Raw genomic sequence first — 13,141 nt, 5'->3', positions numbered from 1 at the left:
ACTAACCCCTGCAAAATGGTCAGTAGCTAACACCAACCTATACTTTCTGGGCTCAAAGGCATCCCACTTTCTTCTGTGCCAGGAATGTTCACTCTCCTATCCAAAGACATGTATTCTAGTCCTAGATGTGTCTTGAGCGACAGGACTGGTTTTATGCCACATCTGGCTTAGATAGCCTAAAGTCATTTTTCCAGAGTTACTTTTCCACTCATGTTAGCAAAAGTCTGATTTCACCATGAAATCAGTTTTTGAAAATGAGCTGGAAAATAACTTTGAATGACTTTGCTAGCATTTTGCCAGGCAGAGATATAGAATTAAATATTTTAATGACACCCAGCCTAGCCTACGCAATATGTAGCTGAACCTATATAGTGAAATGCCTTTTATGCCTTCAGTCACTATGCGAACACACATTTTAAAAAACTAGTATGCCACTTTCTCATTTATTAGGTATTCTGTCTTGTAGACTTTATGGATGGATTATTAATATCTAGAAACATTTTCCTAGAAGCCAGAAAGCGCTCAAACAATTACTCCCTGACAGACATTAAAGCAGGACTGTCCTTACACACTAAAGGATAAAACTGATACAATGATTGACCTCTTGCAATATACTATTGCAAACTTTGTTGATGTAATGCATTTGCTAATAGAGTTGTTGTGGTTACTCTTCTACATAGCCTGAACAGAGAAATTCACTTTTTAAGTCGAAACCCAGAGCAGAAGGAAAATACACGTGCTAGTGGGTTTGCACTTTGCATGAATATAAATGCTGGTGCCTCAGCTCAGGGGATTGACACTGGTCCATGTATTTTGGTCATATAAAACCTGGACTGTATACCTTGATGCTCTGAGAGTGTTTGTCATTTCTGAGAATCTGCATTTGCTGTTCTGCATAGAATCATGAGACCCTGACTTGCTGTCCAGTGAGACCTTTGTGACAGGAAAACCCATCTATCACCTTCCTGCTGGATTTAGTGGGTTAACACAAGGATTTTGTGTCAAGAGCTGGTCCTCTGAGTGACACTTGCAAAGTCTACTTCATATGAAGATAAGGCAATTTAGTTCCAGAGGCAATAGATGGATGGAAGGTTTGCACAGGAAGTCGGAACTTCTCCAGAAAATAACCCGAAACAAGAGAACAAAGAACAAAGGAAACCGTACTCACTACGGAACCAGGGTAATGCGTTTATCCAGAAAACAATGGTTCCTGTGGCATATCACTTATCAGTTACTTAATGAATAAGGCTTGATAACAGTCCAAGTATTGGAGGGAGGGTGGCAACAAGAAGAAAGAAACACAATCATACCAGTTTCAAAACATTTTTTTGTATTTCAAATGACAAATGAATAAAACTATGATTTAACTGTGACATGCAATATAGTATACAAAGTGCAATGTGTCCCAAGTGATTTGTGAGCTAACCAAAAAAAAACGTGTATACAGTTGAGTGAACTATACAGGTTTCAGCTGTGACTATTTACAAAGAGAGGAAACTTGACTCAAGGCAATTATTTCAATCAATTGTAAGACAGCAGCTATACAATCATAGGCACTGTGTGAGTCTGGTTAGTTTCCTAGTGCGTCGGCGGCGTTTCGACCCTTAGAATGAGGGTCTCGTCAGGACTGGGAGTGAAGGACGTCTTGTAAAGGGGTATTCCTGAGTTTAACCCATGCGTGTTAAAGTAAAATAAATGTACTTACAGTGAACCCAGCCGGGCACACTGTCTTGGAAAACTTGGTAACGTGTTCTATTTCAGTTTAGCGGTCAGTACCGTCAGTGCGCAGGATGTACAGGAATTGCCTGTGCGCTTTTCGATCCAGCTCGATCGCTGCCTCCGATAGTTTGTTTGTTTCTTCTTGTTGCCACCCTCCCTCCAATACTTGGACTGTTATCAAGCCTTAGCCAGAAAATAACCCAGCAGGAAGGAAAAAAAGCTGAAGACCAGAAACACCAACCTGCTGACCGGGCCAGGCAACTGAAAAAATAGCAGGAGCTGAAGAGGTGTGGAGTCCAAAGGAGTCCGAAGAGCAAGCAATGATACAGTAACAATTGCGACACAACTGAACTACACAATGGGACTCCCTTTATAGGGAAATGGCAGGAGGTGACTAATTCAAATGATGGTGTCAGCCATCTTAAATTGGGTAGAAAGAAACAGAATAAAAAAAAATAAACGGTAAATATATAGCAATATATAGATATATGAGAAAACATAAGTATATGATGCTAGACTTATTTATAACTTTCTCCTGTATACGGTCTTTTCCAGGAGCCAGCATGCAGGAAGTCGCCCCAGAATCCACTGCACTGTCGAGAAACCCAACACGTGCAGGAAAATAAAAATGACACTGGGCAAGGAAGCTATTGCCTTCTTTCCAGGGAGGAATAGGGTCCAGCAGTGCGAAACTGCACTTATGCCCCACCGCAGCATAGCCCACTGGCAAAAATAAAGTAAGAAGACAATCCTTACATTTTGAACCCATCCCACATGATGAATACAGATGATGACTTGCAGGAAGCCATGATTTGTAACTCTTGTGTTAGGTCCCGAGAAGGATCCACAGCAACTCCATACCTAAGGAGTCTTTGGTGCTGTAATCTATCAAGGACTGGACACTTTAAAGGTTGTATAATCATCTTCTTGACTGCCTAAGCAAATAGTACCTCATCCCAGTAGCTGTCCTACCTTGTGCATAGTAGTATACATGAAAGGTATTAAGGGAGTCATTACCATGGTGAGCAGATCGCCACCGCCCGACTGGCAGTGGCGCACGCCAAGACACCCCTCCGGACGGCCTGTTACCCCCGCCACATTAGCATGGCGGGGGGTACCGCAGCGGACGGAAAGACCGTCTGGCGCTTTTCAACCGGTAGGCAGAAAAGGCCCATAATATGTGGCGGTGCCTTGCAGACACTGCCATCCATCTTAGAATGTGCATATTCAATGCTTTTCCATGACCGAGACTCTGCCATGGAAAGGCATCCGGAGTTCTCTTTGCTGGTCCCCAAGGGGCAGGGGGCTGGGGGTACCCATGTTACCTCCCAACATTGGAATGCACAAGGTGTCAGGCACCGCAAGGTGACTGGACACGTTAAAGGTTGTCTAGTCACCTTCTTGACTGCCTAAGCAAATGGTACCTCATGGTGGAGACTCCGCCATGGAAAGGCATGCAGAGTTCTCTTGGGGGGGGGGGGGAGGTGGGGGGTACCCAAGGTACCCCCCAAACATTGGCATGCACAAGGTGGCAGGCACCACGCGGTGCCTGTCACGTTGTGCATGCCAATGCACACCATGCATATATTGCATTGTAGCGGGTGCTGCATACAGCACCGCCCGCCACAATGTAATATATGTGGGATGCCACCGTAGCGGTGGCATACTAATCCCCATGGCGGGCCGCCGCACCACTGGCAGGCGGTCCCAGCTCCGCTAGGGTGGCAGGAGGACTGAAGTCTGCCCGCCATCCTAATGGACCCCTAAGTGTCTCATTAAAGGTCTGTTTACTCACCTTTTTGACTGCCTGACCACAGAGCAACTCCTCCGAGCAGCCATGGTTTCACCCTGTGCAGAACAGTATACATGAAAAGTAACAAGTGTCTACTTAAGAGGTTCGCAGTTTAAAAGAAAAACACACAAAGAAGTAAAAACCTCCTTGGCATTCTTGTAGCTTTTTATTTTAGATAAGGACTGAATTAAAGAATAATGGCAAGGCACAACACTCCTACTGACATCAGGAAAGAGTAAAAGGCCAAGCAAACTAAAGGCTAAGAAACCAGAGAAAAAGTAGAAGCAAAAATCTAGAACAACAAAGGAAAGAAGGACCAAGAATCTGATGAAATATAGTGAAATAGTGGCCCCCATACACATGATACTTACTGGAACAGACCTCACAGGTAGAACCAAGCCACATCTTGGACTGAGGACATCACAGTACCTGTGAGTAAGGCCATCTGGCCGAAACACATAAGGTTTTCTTCCAATAACCTAGTTAAATTGCTTTCATAACCCAACTACAGAGTGTGCCTATTTCTGTGCTTCAGATATGCCGCAATGTTGAGATTATACAGGGTTCCTTGCACTCTAATCAGTGCGCAAAGGTCTCGCCAGGGCTGTCCGGGAGAACCACAAGGAATGTATACAAGTATATATTTTATTTACATTACTCTATAAAACTATTTCATTTTAATTATATTATTATTATTTTTTAATGTTTTAAATAAATTATTTACAATCCTATATGCTATTAATTGTTTGATATTCTTACCTGTTTTGGCGATATTCTATTCCACAACATTGTTCACATGATAGATTGATAATTTACCTATAACGTATGCAAATTCGATATTTTTGTAAACAACAGTGCTCTTGAAAGACTGGAAAGACTGGAAGTCTGTGGTCTCATGCTCAACAGCAAGAACTGCAAGTTCCTCAAACCAAGCATCAGCTTCTTTGGGTACTGGCTCTTGACAGAAGGGATAGCTGCTAAGTTGGTGAAATTAAATCAGCACTTTGTCTCACATCTGTGTCAGAAGTCGTAAGATTTCTTAGCATGGAAGCATACTGCAGGATGTTCATCAGGAATCTCCCTTCTCAGAAGGAGCCGTTAAGAGAGCCGACAAAGTCCACATCCACCTGGAGCAGGACTAAAACAAAGAAGTATGCACCATCAGCAGAAATCACACTCCAGAACGTTGTTCCTTCTGAAGATTGAGTTGCCAGTAGATGCAAGCTCCACTAGGCTGGGAGAAGTCCTATTGCAGACACAATAATGAGGTGAGTGGACGCCCATTGCATACACCCATCGAGCCCTGACCTCCCCTGAAGAACGCTACTCTCAAATTGAGAAGAAGCAATTGCTATTCCAATTGGTGACAGCACATCCAACTCTACTTGTATAGAAAGTCTTTCATAAACTACTATGTATAGTTTTTACATAAAAACTGACCACAAACCACTTGTTTCAAAAGTCAGGTTCGGAAAAAAAGCTACCAATAGAAAAGCTCATTCTTCAAATGCAATAATACTAATTTTCACTGGTGTTTCAGCAAGTGTGGGATTACTTGTTGAGACATCCGCAACCCACCAGGGCTAAAGAAATGCAAAGCACCGCCAAGAGTTAAGATAATATTAGACTGGTCAAAGATGGATACCGTCCATGTCAATGTCCCTAGAAGACCTCTGTGACTCTACTTTGAATGATGACTGCGTGGAGCTAGTCATTTGTTCAACCCATAGTAAGCAGTGGAGGTTGTTGACATTCGACATGTTTACCCGTACACCAGACGCTTCATGAGCCCATATGCCATTGTATACTGTAAGCCATGAGCAAGCCCTAACCTCAGAAGGTTGTCTACTGAAAGGAAACAATCTTTTGATACCTCGAGCTCTCACCGTGAAAGCAGTTCAGCTGGCCTATGTTGGACAGCAAGGGATTATTAGAACCAAAAGCTGGCTTTGCAGAAACGTCAGGTTACCTGGTTTAGAAGAAATGGTGGAAAGCACCAAGGGAGAGCGTCTTCACTGTCAAGCTTCCAATCTTCCTGACCTGCTCACTACTGTTATCACCGAAGAGACGCCTTGACACCCATGAGTGAGAGATCTTCTGAAGGGCTAATCCTGAAACTAAAGAGGGTGACTGCTACCTAGTGGGGAATAAAGGAACTCAAAACAAACAATAGATGTACTTTTAGGGGTCAACATTTCTCATTTGCATCTTTATGCAAGAAGAGATTTAGAATCACACCAAGGTGGCTGCAGGCCAATGGAGAAGCTGGACGATTTATGAGGAGAATTATAGAATCCATCACATTTTGCCATGGGCTAGTGGTAGAACATGGAATGGGTTAACTCTGCTTTGTTCCAAGAACATAAAAGACTTCTCATGCCACCGCGGGATTTATTTATTTTATTTATTTTGTGCGATTTTTAGAGCGCGCAAATACCCAAGGGTGTCTCGGCGCTAGCGTTGCAGAGCTCTCATTTGTGGAGGGAGAGGTTTAAGTTCAGAACAACCAAGTTTTGAGTTTTTTCCTGAAATTGAGTAGTGTCGGAGCAGTTTTGATGTGGAGGGGCAGCATGTTCCACAGTTTGGCTGTCGCGACGGAGAAACGTTTGTCGCCCCAATTAGCTCTTCTTGTGCGTGGGACTCTTAGCAAGTGGGCTGATGATGAGCGTAATGTTCTTGAGTGCTCAAGCGGGCAGAGGGCTTGTCTTAGGAATAGTGGGCCTTGGTTATGGATAGCTTTATATGCTATGCATAGAGCCTTGAATTTGATCCGATTCCTTACTGGCAGCCAGTGTAGCTGTCGGATGTAAGGAGAGAATGATGCGAATTTAGGGATAGTTAACAGGGTCCTGGCTGCCGCATTTTGCACTGTCTGCAATTTGTTGAGGACCTTTTGTTGTGCGTTTAGTAGCAAGGCATTGCAATAGTCTGTTTTTGAGAAGACTAAAGTGCTGACTAAGGTTTTGCCTGCAGACGGAGGTAGATATGGGGTTAGCTTTTTAATCCTTTTTAAAATGTGGAAGGATGAGGAAACCACCGAATTAGCATTCTGTTGGAAGGACATTTTGTTATCAAAAATGACTCCTATGTTGCGTACTTTGGTCACTGGCTCGGGAGGTTGTCCCATCTGAGGGGGCCACCATTGGGGGGACCATGTAGGTTGCAACCTCCCGCATGTCATCACTTCTGTCTTATCAGAATTTAATTTAAGACAGTTGGATGACATCCAGGAGCTTATTGCCCTCATTCCGTCTTGGAAGTTGGCTGCCACCGAGGTGCCATCATTGTATACAGATAGCACCAGTTGGGTGTCGTCTGCGTAAGTTGTGAGGGCAATTCCATAAGATTTTATGACCCTCGCGAAGTCCGAAACATAAATGTTAAAAAGTGTCGGACTTAGCGAGGAGCCCTGTGGTACTCCGCAGGCAGAGAGAAGGTCTGAGAGATGTATTTGCCCATCTTCACTGTTTGAGGGCGGTTGGACAAAAATGAGGCAAGGAGTTTTTTGGCTTTGTTTTTTATTCCTAAGGCCGCGACACGGTCGATCAAAGTGACATGATCGACCGTGTCGAAGGCTGCGGAGAGATCCAAAAGTATTAGTATCGCAGAACCTCCGTTATCCATTGTGGTCCTTATCTCGTCTGCTGCTTTTAAGAGCGCTGTCTCTGTTCCGTGACCTTGTCTAAACCCAAATTGGGTGTCGTCCAGTAGGTTGTTGTCATGTATGTAGGTCGAAAGTTGTGTGTTCATGATTTTTTCAAGAATCTTAGCAGGGAACGGGAGACATGCGATAGGTCTGTAACTGGCAGGAAGAAGAGGGTCTATGGTAGGCTTTTTTAGAAGTGGCTTAATAATAGCCTCCTTCCAGACAGATGGGTAGATGGCAGTTGCGAACATTGCATTACAGATGGTGGTTAGGGGAGGGGCAATGGCTTCAGGGATGAGATTGAGGATGCCAGGAGGGCAAGGATCAAGGGGTGAACCCGATTTAGTTTGAGCGATCAGGGGTTGGATAAGTTCCTGCGTAGTGGCTTCAAAGGCTAGGAAAGCTGGTGCGTTATCGGAGGTGGGAGTCAGAGTGGATGTGGGAGAAGGAGCAGGGGAAAAAGTGGTGAAGATGGCTCTGACTTTGTCTTCGAAGAATTTGGCCAAAGAGTCCGATAGGGCTTGTGATCCTTCTGAGCGCGGGGTGAGGGGATTAGATAGGTGAGTGACCACCTGAAATAATTTACCTGTCGAATTTTTGGCCTGATTAATTTGATTGGTGTAGTAGATGGTTTTCTCCGTTGTTATGAGTTTTTTATAGTTCAATAGAGCGTTCTTATATGTGATTTTATCAGGGGGACTGAAGTGGCGGCGCCACTGCCTTTCTAGGTTCCTACAGTATTGTCTCTGCAGTCGAAGTGGTTCAGTGAAGCAAGGGGCTGAAGGGAGTTTTCTACTCCGGTGTGAAATTTTGATGGGCGCTAACTTGTTGCAAGCTGTGTTTAAGTTGTTCAGGTAGTTAGCAGATGCTACTGTGGGATCCTGCTCATTTGGAGTTAAACTATCTCGCATTATCTGTGTGAGATGGTCAAGATTAATGTTTTTCCAATCTCGAAAGTTGATAGGAGAAGGAGGTGTAGAGGGGGAAGTGCTCGAGTTAGTTATGATGGAAAAGCATACGGCGGCATGATCCGTCCAAACTAGGGGGGTCACCATAGAGATGGATATCTTTGGGTTGTTGGTGAAGAGTCCGTCTAAGGTGTGTCCCGCCTTATGGGTGGGTTCTTTAACGATTTGCAGGAGACCAGCTGCAGCTAGGTCGTTGATTAGCATTGAAGTATCGGGGTCATCAGTGGCTTCTAGATGAAAGTTGAAGTCACCCAAAACGGTGAAGTGTGGGGATCCCACTGAAGCCTCGATTAGGTTATCCACGTTCGAGAGGAAGTTGGATCTGGACCCAGGGGGACGGTAGATTAACATGCCTTTGAATGACGTTCTACCGGAAAGGCCTATAGTGAAGAGCAAAGCCTCGCACTCGGAGTAGTTTGACTCAGTTGTTGTTATTTTGAAGTGATCTTTATAAATAATAGCTATTCCTCCACCCTTTCTTTTAGGTCTATCTAGCTTACATACACAGTAGTTGCTGGGGGTAGCAGCTCTGTAATCTGGACCGGAGGAATCGTCCCCCCATGTCTCGGTGACAAATAGTAGGTCTAATTTATGTAAGTCAATGAATTCAGCAATTTCAATTTTGTGTTTAGGAAGGGACCGTACGTTTATAAGTGCTGCTGTCACTTGACGGGGAGAGGTTATGTGATGGGTAGAAATGTCCTCAGTGCATGTGGGACATTTCAGTGGTCCTATGTAGGGATTTGTGTAGTTGAAATGTGGTAAGGCGTGAGCTGCCTCTGCTACAGGTCTAATGCTTAGGAGTTGGGCGGGGGTGTAGGTCTGTACCAACGAGTTTTGTGTAGGCCAGGAGAGCGGTGAGACAGGGGGAGTGGCTTGGGCCCGTACTCGGCGCGGACGAGCGCAGACGAGGTTGCCTAATGCGTGCCTTCGGCGCGCATTCGTCGCGCCCGCTGCGCTCGTCCGCTGCGCTTCCGGATCTGGAGCATAATTTATAATGGAGAGGAGGTGTCGTGGCGGGGGAGGTGGGGGAGGCGTGGTCAGCGTGGGTGGGCGTGACCGCTTCACAGAGGGCGGCGTCGTTATGGCAACACTCGGCCGCGTCAGCTTTTAGTCGGCTGAGCGGGGTGTTTGATCTGCGAGCAGTTAAGAGGGGGAAACAACGAGTTTTAAAAACACAGATTTTCACAATTCAAAAAGTACAGCGTTAAATCTCCCGGCTTCCGCCTCAGGAGAGAGTTCTACAACACAGCGCTAGTGATCAGCGCGTGTTTAAGTAGGCTGGCGGGGGGGCGTGGTCAGCGTGGGTGGGCGTGACTGCTTCACAGAGGGCGGCGTCGTTATGGCAACACTCGGCCGCGTCAGCGTTTAGTCGGCTGAGCGGGGTGTTTGATCTGCGAGCAGTTAGCAGGGGGAAACAACGAGTTTTAAAAACACAGATTTTCACAATTTAAAAAGTACAGCGTTAAATCTCCCGGCTTCCGCCTCAGGAGAGAGTTCTACAACACAGCGCTAGTGATCAGCGCGTGTTTAAGTAGGCTGGCGGGGGGGCGTGGTCAGCGTGGGTGGGCGTGACCACTTCACAGAGGGCGGCGTCGTTATGGCAACACTCGGCCGCGTCAGCGTTTAGTCGGCTGAGCGGGGTGTTTGATCTGCGAGCAGTTAGCAGGGGGAAACAACGAGTTTTAAAAACACAGATTTTCACAATTTAAAAAGCACCGCGTTAAATCTCCCGGCATCCGCCTCAGGAGAGAGTTCTACAACACAGCGCTAGTGATCAGCGCGTGTTTAAGTAGGCTGGCGGGGGAGCGTGGTCAGCGTGGGTGGGCGTGACCGCTTCACAGAGGGCGGCGTCGTTATGGCAACACTCAGCCGCGTCAGCGTTTAGTCGGCTGAGCAGGGTGTTTGATCTGCGAGCAGTTAGCAGGGGGAAACAACGAGTTTTAAAAACACAGATTTTCACAATTTAAAAAGTACAGCGTTAAATCTCCCGGCTTCCGCCTCAGGAGAGAGTTCTACTAGTGATCAGCGCGTGTTTAAGTAGGCTGGCGGTGAGGCGTGGTCAGCGTGGGTGGGCGTGACCGCTTCACAGAGGGCGGCGTCGTTATGGCAATACTCGGCCGCGTCAGCGTTTAGTCGGCTGAGCAGGGTGTTTGATCTGCGAGCAGTTAGCAGGGGGTAACAACGAGTTTTAAAAACACAGATTTTCACAATTTAAAAAGTACAGCGTTAAATCTCCCGGCTTCCGCCTCAGGAGAGAGTTCTACAACACAGCGCTAGTGATCAGCGCGTGTTTAAGTCGGCTGGCGGGGGGGCGTGGTCAGCGTGGGTGGGCGTGACCGCTTCACAGAGGGCGGCGTTGTTATGGCAACACTCGGCCGCGTCAGCGTTTAGTCGGCTGAGCGGGGTGTTTGATCTGCGAGCAGTTAGCAGGGGGAAACAACGAGTTTTAAAAACACAGATTTTCACAATTTAAAAAGTACAGCGTTAAATCTCCCGGCTTCCGCCTCAGGAGAGAGTTCTACAACAGCTGTGTCTAGGTTGGCTGATGTACTACCTCATCATAACTCTTGGACAGCTAACTAAAAATGTTCAACGGCCCAGGCATCCTCGAAAAAGAGCAATGAATGATGCAGCCCTCGACATTGAGCCCAGCAGTCTACCATTGGTCCCGTAATCTCTTACTAATCAAAGACAGATACCCTGGCAGTAAGTTTCGACTTTCATTTGCGATTCTCCCTGGGAGGTGATTCGTGTACAGGGTATTATGGTGACTGCCAGAAGAGGGACAGGAACCGTGACAAGGAACATCTTTGTCTCCAAAAACTTTGCGGTAAGAGAGACAGCTCAGCGTTCAATTGGCCTGATGTCGGTAGTGACCTAGAACTCTAATGTGGCTCACCGCCTGGGATGGACATTGCAGTTGCTTCATTTTCATTTGCAATGCCTGAACCTCCATGCCATCCACATTTGTTTTATGTTATTTAAATTTATAGAGCGCAACAGTTACCCGAAGGTGTCCTGGCACTTAGCTCAAAAAAACGTGATAATAGGATAACACAGAGGCCAAAGTTTGATCTAGTTGCTGAATCACCAAGTTTTCAGTGCCTTCCTAAATGACAGCAGATCAGGGGAGGCCCGTAAATGGAAAGGAAGTTAATTCCATGACATTGTGCAGGTTACAAAGCGTCTACTGCCCCTGTTGGCTCTTTTAAATTGAAGCACAATCACCATATTTGTTTCTAGGGAGTGAAGAGTTCTGTTGGGAGTGTACCAACTAAAACACTGCCTGAGATGGACCAGTCCACAATAGTGAAGAGTTTTGACCAGATGTATTTAATCTAACCCGTTGCCAAATTTTACAGCCAGTGGTGCTTTCTAATTTCATTTTGTACAAATATAAATTTAGGTGTGCCTGTTAGGAACCTTGCTGCTGCATATTGCAGTAATTGTATTTTAGTGATATGTTGCTGCTGCATGTTCAAATATAGACCATTGCAATAATCGAATTTTGACAGAATGAGGGAGGTTATCACAATTCTTTGACTTTCCTTGGGTAGTAAGTGTAATATTATTTTAATCATCCTGAGAGTCTAGGAAGTAGAGGAGGTGACTGCATTCACCTGATCCCCAAAGATGAGCCTGTTGTCAATTACTACTTGTTAGACCCGTCTGCTTCTGAGAGTCCCCTCACCACTATGATTTCTTTTGTTCCCCTGTACCTCCCAAAATTTTTTGCTTTTCTTTGTCTACCAGGACCTTTTGTGTGCTGTTTCATGGGGCTAGATGTTCCTTGACGCCCAGTTGTTCACAAGGTTTTTGGCACCTATTTACAAGGCACCTGGTGAAACCTGTGACATTATAGACTGGGATTGGCAACCTGTATGAATGTCCTCAAAATGGTGGCCATCCATTTCCCTCATGTGAGTGACTCCCCTTGGAGCCTCCATGAACCTTGACCTTTCAAGGTTTTGGCGCCCTTTTATCTGGCGCGCATTCCTGACAGGAATTACCTTATTTCCCTCAGGTACACAAAATGGCTGCTCTAGAACCCCAGTATGGTGGCTGTTAGGGTCCCAAATGCCCCAGAAGTGCCATGTCATTGGCCTAGCCCAAAGAAGGTTCTAGAACCTACTGGCACGAGCCAGCACCTCAGGGCACTGGCTATATATGGTCCAGTCCCTGGCGGCCATTTTAGATGACCAGAAGACTAGATAGGATAATGATGTTCCAGATCTAGGCGAAGAAGGAGATTCCAGACTTGACACCAGATTGACACCTGCCCTGTTGACCCCTGAGGCAGCTGGTAGCGTGGGCAGTAGAGCAAGCAAGAGTCACTGACGTGGATCCTGACTGGCGTTCCAGTCAGCCGTGTGTGCGGTGACCTCGCGCCTACAGCGCCTGCCCAGCGAGTGCCTCGTCACCCCCAAAAGACTGTGGCCGTTTTTCGTGTGCCTTCCCCGCCCCCCCCCGGTGGTGAATTACGACCGACTCGGGTTGCGAGGCAAGAGCAAGTTCGCCGCGACCGCGAGCGTCTTCTGTGCCCCTTGTGCGACAGACACCTCCAGCGAGGAGCTCGGACGTCTCCGAGCTCCACCGGCGTAGAGTGCTTCCTGCGCAGACTGAGGTGAGGTGGTGTGGTGTCCTTCTTTTTGGTGGTTGTTCAAGGAGATATTATTGGGTCAAAGCCGGCTTAACACGACAGCCTTCACTTGCCTTGACACTTGTGCCAAGCTACCCCCTTTGTGCTGGGCTTGCCCATCGCAGGTCCAACATAAAATTGGTGCTCAGCGGGTGGGATTACGAGCCATGCTTGTTTTGGACCCCATAATAATTCCGTGTGCGCCACAGGTACACACCCGGAGTTTTCTCCCAGCGGCCCTCCAATTCAATATTTTGTTTTTTCCAAATTCTCTTCTGGAGGTGGGTGGAGGTGACCCTCAGAGTTCCTATCCTTGTAACCTACTTCGAGGTGGTTGTCCACACTTTTCACTGACAAGATGGAATTCGATATGT

Source organism: Lissotriton vulgaris, chromosome 4_1, assembly GCF_964263255.1.
Source record: "Lissotriton vulgaris chromosome 4_1, aLisVul1.2, whole genome shotgun sequence".
NCBI lineage: Eukaryota > Metazoa > Chordata > Amphibia > Caudata > Salamandridae > Lissotriton > Lissotriton vulgaris.
The sequence above is the reverse complement of the archived record's forward strand: the minus strand, read 5'-3'. Positions refer to the sequence as shown.